This window comes from Heloderma suspectum, chromosome 3, assembly GCF_057233095.1.
Source record: "Heloderma suspectum isolate Gila_16-S chromosome 3, 16-S_ref, whole genome shotgun sequence".
NCBI classification, from domain to species: domain Eukaryota; kingdom Metazoa; phylum Chordata; class Lepidosauria; order Squamata; family Helodermatidae; genus Heloderma; species Heloderma suspectum.
Window position 1 is genome coordinate 16,544,522 of NC_139460.1, and position 10,006 is coordinate 16,554,527.

Sequence of the window (10,006 nt, forward strand, 5' to 3'; positions counted from 1 at the left end):
CAATCATAGGTCGACTACCGCCACTTCCTAAACCCTGTAAGGGAGGGGGGAAAGTTCCCAAAGGAATGTGGCTGAGATCATTCAGTTCCAATTAACTGGTTTTGAAGGTTGGAGCTCTCTCAAGATAACCAGATGCTCAGGCACAAGTGGTTACATCAACTATGTGCCAAATAGAGTGGTCACACAGAGCACAAAAAGAAAAAGCAATTCTTCAATTCAAACACAGCGTGAGAATACAAATCTTGACATTCTTCTTATTTTTAAAAGGATTTTATTGTCAGAGGGTGGTTGTCCAGGCCTGTACATGGTTCCAGATGCTCATTCTCTTATTTGACTTTTAAAATAGATTATCTTTTCCTACAGCAAAATGGCACTTATTCCAAAGTAAATGTGTTCAGCCTCAGGGCAGGAGAACAAAACTCCTGAAGTCATGATGACGCCATGATTAAAGCGAATTTAAAATGCAAAACTGCACATGCTCAGAATATTTCTTCCTTTCTTTTTAAAATCAGGATTGGCAAACTATTTGTTTTGTTCTGTTCTAACATATCCGGAATGTAGAAGCAGTCCTAAAGCATGGAATGGCCAGGGAGAGGTGGGGGATGGAGAGAGGGAGAGAGAGAGAGAGAAGTTGTGTGCTTCACACATGGCTGTCTAAAGGGAGGTCCCCATAAGACCTGCTTGTGGGTTTCCCGTGGGCAGCTGGTTGGCCCCTGTGTGAACAGAATGCTGGACCTTTGGTCTGTCAAGGGCTCCTTGAAGGCCTCTCTCAGTCTAATCCAGTAGCTAAGTCCAGACACAGACAAAGGGATTCCTTTCAAAGCTTTATTCTTCTTTTACAACTTAACAACTCTACTGTTTGCAACTAGATCTGAGCAGCACAGTACCTATGCCATAAGTTGGAACAGTTGGTCCCTGTTTGAAAGGGAATTACTGGCAGACCCCTGAACATAAGGACTAGGGAGAGTCCCTCCCCTTTTCCCTTGGATCCTCTGGGCGCAGCCATGGTTTGCGCGCCAACCAGGCACTACGCCTCCTTTCTGCACCCTCCATTTGGTGCCTCTCTCTGCGTTGGCGTCGCGCGTCCATCAAGTCTTCTTCCCGCGCTCTGTCACTCCCAGAACTGCTATCTAAGCTAGGAATGCTGGTGGGAGGAATCTCCGTCAGCTGTTGGCCCTGGGAAAGAGGAGTGCGCTCCTCTCCCAGGAGCGACTGCTCTTCCTCAGAATCAGAACTACTCTGGGATTCTATGGGCTCAGTGTCCACCCTGACAGGTCTGATCCAGCACAACTCTGCTTATGTTCTTATGACCCACTCTATCTGTCATAACTTGAAAACCTATTTTCCTTACACGGGAGACCCTGGACAAACATTTTACTGGACTTGATTAAAATCTGACAGGGCCACAAGCAGGGCTGGTGCCAGGCCTCAGTGTCCCCTTGGCAAAGTGCTGCTGGTCCCACCTCGTAGTATTGCTTTTGCTACTGTTGCTGCTGGGTCCCTGGGGGTGCTGCAGCTGATGCCTCCAACCAGCCCCCCTCCCCCAATGGCACACACTTGCTCCCTATGGGGGCTGGCCTGGACAGCTCCTCGGCTCTGATCAGCACTACAATGTCATCATGTTTCATGTCCCCTAATGTAATGCCCAAGAGCGACTGACAGAATTTGACTGCCATGTTAGGGGAAAGGGTGCCCTAACCTAGTACAATATACTCAGGGCTTAATTTGACCCCCGAGCTCGGTCCCATGGCATGTTTCAGTGCTGTGTTTCAAGCCTGGAACCTGAAAGTAAAGAGGCACACTTCTAGGCATGTGCAAAGGGCATTGCCCTGCAGCCTGTTTCCACACTCATCTAGTATTAGGAGAGGGAGTTCCCAGTCAGAAGGTGTGGCTATTAGACAGGACTGAGCCTCAGAACTTCTCTTTATGGAACAACAGTGTCTTCTGGGCTCTCCCACACTGGAGCATTCAAGACAAGACTGGACAGCCATCTGTCAGGGATGCTCTGACTTGGATTCCTGCATTGAGCAGGGGGTTGGACTCGATGGCCTTGTAGGCCCCTTCCAACCCTACTATTCTATGATTCTATGATTCTCTAAAATTCAGAGGATGGACCAAGACAAACACAAATAAATTCAATACCCACTATGGAGTTTCCGTTAAATAAAATTATTCGTAACTGAACAGTATTAAAAGGCATTGAAGTACATGAAAGTACTATTTTATGAGCTACCAGCTGGTGCAAAATTGGAGCATAGATGCAGGTAGATGTGAAAGTTTCATACACAACATGTAGGATTCTACTATACTTTATTGACTCCACATAATAATACTGTGCTTAAAAGAGAGTATTTAAGGGATCCCCAACTGGAGAGCCCTGAGCCAAATCCAGCCCCTGAGTGATATTGCTTGGCCTTCCACTTGCCAACCAAGAGAGTTGTGTGAAAGGTTTGGCATCTATGGGAGCAGGACTTACCAGCAGGTCACTGTCAAGTATCATGGCGTCCTTAGATGTGGCCATGTGTCCTCTGTTATAGAGGACAGTCTTCTATCTGAAACACTGCCAGAGAACTTCTTCTGTTTGGAAGGCATCTTCTGTTTCAAGGGCTGTCCAGTCCAGCTCTGTTTTAAAGGTAAAGAACCATCAGAAGGAAGAGCTGCTGGTCCTTGAAGTTGTCCATCTACAGTTAGTACCTGGACAACAAGACTTAGAAAGGTACACATGTCACCTGTTGCAAATGTGGAAATAAGTATTAGAATTTAAATAGAAATACAGTACATCTCACCCTAGTGTGGAGGACTGTGATGTGCTGTATTTCTATTTGGGGAAAAAGCTTGATATTGAAAAGCCATGATAGAGGTCTACAAAATTATGGATGGTGTGGAGAATGTGGATAAGGAGACATTCTTTCTCTCTCTCTCTCTCTCTCTCTCTCTCTCTCAAAATAGTAGAACCCGGGGTCATCCTATGAAGCTGATTGGTGGGAGATTCAGGACAGATAAAAGAAAGGACTTCTTCACACAGCGCAGAGTTAAACGATGGAATTCGCTACCACAGCCTGTAGTGATGGCCACCAATTTGGATGGCTTTAAAAGGGGGTTAGGCAGATTCCTGGAGGAGAAGGCTATCAATGGCTACTAGTCCTGATGGCTATGTGCCACCTCCAGAACCAGAGGCAGTGAACCTATGTACACCAGTTGCTGGGGAACATGGGTGGAAGGGTGCTGTTGCACTCATGTCCTGCTTGTGGCTTCCTGGTCGACAACTGGTTGGCCACTGTGTAAACAGAATGCTGGACTAGATGGACCCTTGGTCTGATCCAGCATGGTCTTATTTAAATTCTAATACTTATTTCCACATTTGCAACTCTGTCTATCTATCTCTATGAACATATGGAAATTTCCTCCTTTTTGGCAATTCATTCGTGACCACCATTGTTAGGTCTGAACTGGTATGGGAATTCTTAGATTGAACAATCAGTAAGTGTCTTTGCGGGTAGGATCAATGCAACCAAGGCCATCAAGTTTCTAAAACCAAACCAAAACTTCATTTGCTTTTAATATTTCTTTGTTTCTTCATTTTCAAAAAAGAAAGAAAGAAAAAAGTTCTGTCCAGGTCTTTTAAAGAACTGCATCGCCTTGTCTAATTCTACGACTTATTTGTCCATAAAAGCAGAATGTATTTATTTTATTTATTAAATTTCTTAATCACCCATCGGGCCAGTCACCCAGCCACTCTGGGCAATATACAATAATACAACAGTTTAAAACAATAAAATTCCATATTAAAACATTGTATTTCTAAAAAATACCCTAACCTACCCCGAACAACCAGGTTTTTAATGCGTGGCGGAAGCTCATTAAAGAGGGGGCATGGCGGAGTTCTCTAGGGAGGGAGTTCCACAAAGTGGGGGCCACCACAGAGAAGGCCCTCTCCCTCATCCTCATGCACATTATTATTGTTATTGTTATTATTACAGTTCTATGCTGACCCATAACGGAAGCTCTCTGGGCAGTTTACAAAAGTTAAAACATTAAGGACGCAATCCGATGCTTGTTTAGACAGAAAAAGTCCTACACCTCTCAGCATTCCCCAGCCAGTCATGGCTGGCTGGGGAATGCTGGGAGCTGTAGGACTTTTTTCTGTCTAAACATCCATAGGATTGTGCCCTAAAATACAATATACAAAGTTTAAAAAACATTTGCATAAAAGCATATGTACAGTATATACGATCAACATATAACTCGAAACAACTTTGAATTAAAAACCATTTTTTAAAAATCCAACAATAAAACAACACAGCTTGAAAACAGTATACAAAAGTCGGCAAAAGGAACAAGAGTTCTACAAAGGGAAGGACTGCCGGAATAACAGTGCCTTTAATGCCTGCTTAAAAACCTTCAAAGAGGTCAACTCAGCACTCAGCAGGAGCATTTCAACAAGCACACACACTGGTTTCAGCAAGACGAAGACGAGTCCCTTTCTAACCATGTTATGATATGTATTTATGATGAGGTCTCTCAGGTCTGAGAGTATAACGCCTGAGCCATTTAATATGGCTAACATATTTTTGCTGCTGAGTTGTGCCTTGATAGAGAAATTCAGTCCTAGCATTATGTGATCTATTGATTTGGGACATGGATGAAATTAGTCTTGATACCTTGGCATAGACGGTTCTTACCTGGTGCAGGCACTAGAAAATAACACAATATGGTTCATATTGAGGAAGATCTCTTGAGTTTGGACCAACTGCATAATGATTGTATTGGAACTGGGTAGCCTCAGGTGTTTTCTTTACCAGCACTGGCAGGAGGGAGATAATTCTGTTTCCAAGTGAACAGAGAACGTGCCCCCAAACTGCTTGCATTGTTACAGAGCATTCTCATCATGTGGGGTGGCCACCATGCAGAAGCAGTGCAAAACCTGTGTTGGCTTGTATGTGTCTGATGTGGCAAGTGCCCCTCAAATTATGTCAGCCTAGACAGTGGCCTAGTTCACAAAAGTTAGATTTACTGTAAAGACTTAGAGCTTTTCTACATAGGGTTTATTAATCTGCTGTTAATCTGCTGTATCTACTTTTGGTTTTGCCATGGAATTGCGATCCAAGCACTATACAGGGAGCATTTTCTTTCTTGCTTTTCCACTACATAACCTCTAGATGGCATGGTGATATAGCAGAATAGCACAAATACACAAGAGGAAATCATGTTTGCTTTCACTTTCACAATTAAGTACACCATTTCCCCTGCTCTAAAAAAAAAACTTGTTGGAAGTGCTGGCCAGACGCAGAAGTGAAACTGGAGTGTCACGACATTGTCTAAAGAACCTATAAACAACCATGAGAAGGGAATGACGAGTGCACAATAAATGCCTTGGATGGGAAAGCTTTATAGTTTCATACACCGAAGGTAGTTTAGTAGATGTAATCAAGTAAATAAGCGAATAGCAGTCCCAGTCATCTGAGTGGTGGTCCACATGTGGCCAGAACAGAACCCTGCGTACACAAGAGGGAGGAATCAGCAGGCTTAGGGGAAGCCCAAGGTTTGCAGAAGAACAAAAAATTTTGAGAAAAAACCCTTAGGGGGATCCCCTCCACCAGTGAAGGATGGTGGCTCTTATGTCAGTGGGGCAGTGAGTCTGCTCCAGGAATCCGCTTTGCACCTTGGAAAGCTCCTTTAGAGTTCTTACTGGTTCTGGCTGAAACCTGGAATGGGCTTCCTGCCCCACTGACATCAGAACCACCACCCTCCACTGCCCACCACCAAACAGCCCCCCAAAGACATGCATTTTTGTGTGCGATTTTGTCTAATATACACGTTTTTTGAACATTACTTTCCCTAATATGTGACTTTTTCTTTGCATGTTTCTATTGGAGAACTCCATTGCAAAATCTGGAGAAGGGGGAATTTTAAATAGTGCTGTGCCGAAAATTTCTCCCACATTTTTTCCCGACCATTCTCATGCAATTTGATAGAAGAGAAATTGTTTTTGAAAAGAAATTCAATGGTGAGGACATTTCGGAGAAATTCTCATGGGCTGGGTTTGGGTTTCTGGGGCTTACGTTACTTATGAGGTGGCTGATGAGCAAGCCCATGGGTCCTGTTTTTCATTGTACAATCATCCCTCTGGCAGCCTGTGGCCTCCTCAGCCTCCTACACTTCAATTCAAGCCTAGTGGAAGGCATCATGAGCTAATTCCTCCCATGGGGCTTTTTCAGATGATGTGCAGGTAGCCCGGGAGACTAGCTGTGATTAGGTAAGCTCAAAAATTCCACAAAAATAAATTGTAAAACATCCTGAATGAGGCAGAACAAGGGAAGCCTCTTTCATGGGGGGAAAAGCTTTCAGGAAATTGGAGGGCAGATTTTGGCAGAGCACGAACTCCACCTCATCCCTGGAGCCAGACACAACATTGCCCCCATCTGCATTGTGGTGGATGCAAACCCAGGGCCAGGGCAGGCTGCCAAGATAGTTGATGCTGTTGCAGCACAATCCCCGCCCTCAACCTTACCAAAAAAGAAAGCAGCTGTGCTACAAGCCCTGCCAATGGGGACCCGTACCTGGGAGAAACTGTTGAGAATTTCTCTTCCCCCTGGAGAAATCTGGTGAAATTGTCTTCAAAATTTCTCTGCCCACGAATAAGGTGGAGAACTTCAACAGGCCAGTTGTGCGCAGCTCTAGAACTGAATTTCAGTCCATGTATAGGTTTGAAAGGGAGAAATAAATTTATTTATTTATTTATTTATTTATTTCTATACCTCCCAGTAGCCAAAGCTCTCTGAGCAGTTCACAAAAATTAAAACTAAAAAGCACACAGTAAGAGACAATATAAAATATAAAAGCATTAAAACCACAATATACCAATACAACCAGAATAAATCCAGAATAAAACCTAAATACAGATTTAAAACAGCAAAGCTAAAAGACTAGAAAGCTAAAATGCTAAAGTGCCTGGGAGAATAAAAAGGTCTTCACCCTGTGCCGGAAGGAATACAATGTAGGTGCCTGGTGAACCTCACCAGGGAGCTCATTCCACAGCTGGGGTGCCGCAGCAGAAAAGGCCCTCTTCCTAGTAGCCACCTGTTTGCATGAAAATGCAAACCTAATGAATTTCTCCCCCGTCCCTATGAATGACCGGCACAAGCACACTACAGTGGAGAGGAACAAAGTGACTAAATCTATATATGAGTAGGGGTGTACAAAACGCTTACCTTGTTCCACTGGGGCCATCCGCGGTGGGGGGGAGGCACTCTGTGTCCCCCCCCCGGAATCCTCCCTGGCTGGCTCTGCTCCACTGCGACTCCGCGGAGCCACCAGCTGGGGCCACCCACAGCCAGACCTCCATCCGCTGCTGGGCTGCGGCTGCAAATGGCAACCACTGTAGCGGCTGACATTTGCGTCCCTGCCTTTTGCCATGATAGGCTATGTAAATATATATGTAGCCTATCACGGCTTGGCAGGGACGCAAATGGCGGCTGGCGTAGCGGCTGCCATTTGCGGCCGCAGCCTGGCAGCAGCTGGAAGATGACCCGGAGCTGCCGCTCGAGCCGCCGCCGCTGCCGCCGCCGCCAGGTAGGCTCCATCCTGGGGGGATTCCGCGGGGTGGTGGTGGGGATTGCCCTGTTCCGCCACGGACTCGGGGGGCCAGATTCTAAAGAATTCGCTCACTGGAGTCTGTGGCGGAATTCTCCAACATCCCTATTATGAGAGGTTTGCATCGACCAGAGGCTGGTGGGAAAGGGAGAAAGAAGAATCTTCACTGTGGAGATTCCCTTCTAACCAGGCAGCTGGATGCCTGGTCAGATGGATCACACCCTAGGTTTTCTCCAGCTAATTTATTTATTTCCACACAAGATGTGTGAACTGCCTGGCAGTCCAGGCAGATTTTAAAATGATAACACGTGAGGTCATCATCAGGGGGAAAAATAGAATAAAATTAATGCTATTTGAACCTCATGTCTGCACACCCATTCTCCTTCCTTTCCAAGCCATCAGAGAGCATGGAGTGTAATTTATTCTATTAAGGACCAGCCAGAACCTGGCGGCGGGGGGGGGGGGGAATCCAGATTAAACTCTTAATACTTAAAAGTACTTCTGTAACTTTGCAGCCTGTTTTGAGCCACAGCAGGGACACTTGGCACATGACATGGTGGGTACATTGCTCAGTGATTAAGCCTGCAATCCTAGAGACACTTAACTCAGAATAAGTCCAATGGCTCTCAGTGGGGCTTACTTCTGAGTAGACATACATAAGGTTGTGCTGCATCACTGGCATTTGCATTACCCTTTTTATAACGCGATGGCCTTTATTGGTTTGTATATTTTTCCCCATAAGAACGCAGTGATAGCTAAATTACTCTTACAAAAAAACCTATGAGCCCAACATTACCACTGGAACAATAAACATGCATAATCAGATATAAATAGTGGTGTAGTGGAGCCGGGACTCATAGGGGTGCAGCATCAGCATTTTTTTTAATTAGCAGGGATGATGACGTCATCTGGCACCCCCCTCAAACTTCCATTTTCCTTCTGAGCTGGACAGGACTGCAATCCTCACGGTAGCTGGAGGAAAATGAATTTTCTCAGCAACAATCTCTCCCCCTGCCCCCTCGCCCCTTCTACTTCAAAGTATTTTGGGTTGGCTTGGGCAACTTAGACACATTAGCTTTACCAAAGACCTGCTCCTGGTGGAGATGAAAACTGCTAGAACTGGTCAGATCAACACCGCTGCCTGCAGTTTTGGACTCTCCTTGGGGGCGTGGCTATGGGGACTGTCACGATGAGTGCCTGCACTTCAAAGTCTACCACTACACCACTCGTTATGAAGTGCTCCAATTCTAGTCCCCCTCCCCAAATGGGAGTGGTACTCTGACGCAGAGGAGGCTGGTGGCGCTGTTTTCAGAGGGGCTGTCAATCCATTCAGAACCAGCCAGAACTCCAAGCTATCCAAGGTGCTGGAGCCTATCTCCAAAATAGAATCAGGACCTTGAGTAGCTCCTTGAGCGTTCTGGCTGCTTCTGACTAAAACCCAGAATGGACGCACAGCCCCACCAAAATCGGAGCCACCAGTCTCCACTGGTCCAGCATGTCTGGAAGGCATCTGGTTGGGGAAGGCAGGTCTGGATGTGTTTCTCTTGATCAGTTGAATTTCATTTCCCCCACCCTCCACCCCCAATTTTTTGCAATTTTTTGCAAGTGTTGCAATTTTTAAAATTGTTCGTTTGTATCAGTGGCATCACTGAAATTCAAACCCCCTGGATCAGAATAAACAGCAGATTCCTGGAGCTTCTAATGCTCATTTCAAAGACAAAGTGAACAGAGAATTTCTTCTCTGACTTGGATTTTAAACTGAGTGGGAGAAGAACATAACTTCTGCCTACTTACCTTCCTCTGACCCGCTCATCCTCCACCAAACCCTCTCCCGTTATGTGTGAACCAGCCCCAAACCTCCAACATCCTGGAGCTAAGCAAGTGAGGTCTCCAGTTGAAGAAACAGACAAGTCCAGCTGTGTGAACACACATAATATAATCAAGTATCCATTGTGAGAAGCCGCCTTTGAGTCTCATATAATAAGGATGCCCTTGGAATATCATGGCAATAGTGCTAAATAAGAGTTTTCTGCTGGCAAAGATGCACCCAGCAGAGGAAGGAAGGAAGGAAGGAAGAGTAATTTGGAATCAAGGACATTGAATCATTGCAAGATGTTTTCAACTCTTGCCAACTGTAATTTTCTCATAATCTCTAATTCAACATAAAACACTTTTGAAAGAATGCGTCCCTAATGGGTTTCCGGTCATTGCTGTTGCCATAACCATTAGTTGGGCCCACGTGAAATAATAATCCAAGGACAACACACTTTTCTGTTCAAAATGAAGTGTTCTTGAGATCCAGAGACAGACTTTAAGAGGATATGTCTTTGTCAGTGCTTTAAACACACTTCTAAAAGAGCATGCGTAGGCTTGAAGAATCCACCTTGCAATTCTGTACTTCTAGAAAGAGCAT

At 45.2% G+C, this 10,006-nt stretch overlaps 1 long non-coding RNA gene across 1 annotated transcript; it reads right to left on the minus strand.

The window, feature by feature from the left end:
* Positions 1–3,662: 3,662 nt before the first annotated feature.
* LOC146349381 (uncharacterized) lies at positions 3,663–9,595 on the minus strand. Its single transcript, XR_014788953.1, has 3 exons — positions 9,388–9,595; positions 6,561–6,683; positions 3,663–5,495 (listed from the first exon to the last, which is right to left on the minus strand). It is a non-coding gene; the product is annotated as an uncharacterized LOC146349381 (long non-coding RNA).
* Between the last annotated feature and the right edge of the window lie 411 nt (positions 9,596–10,006).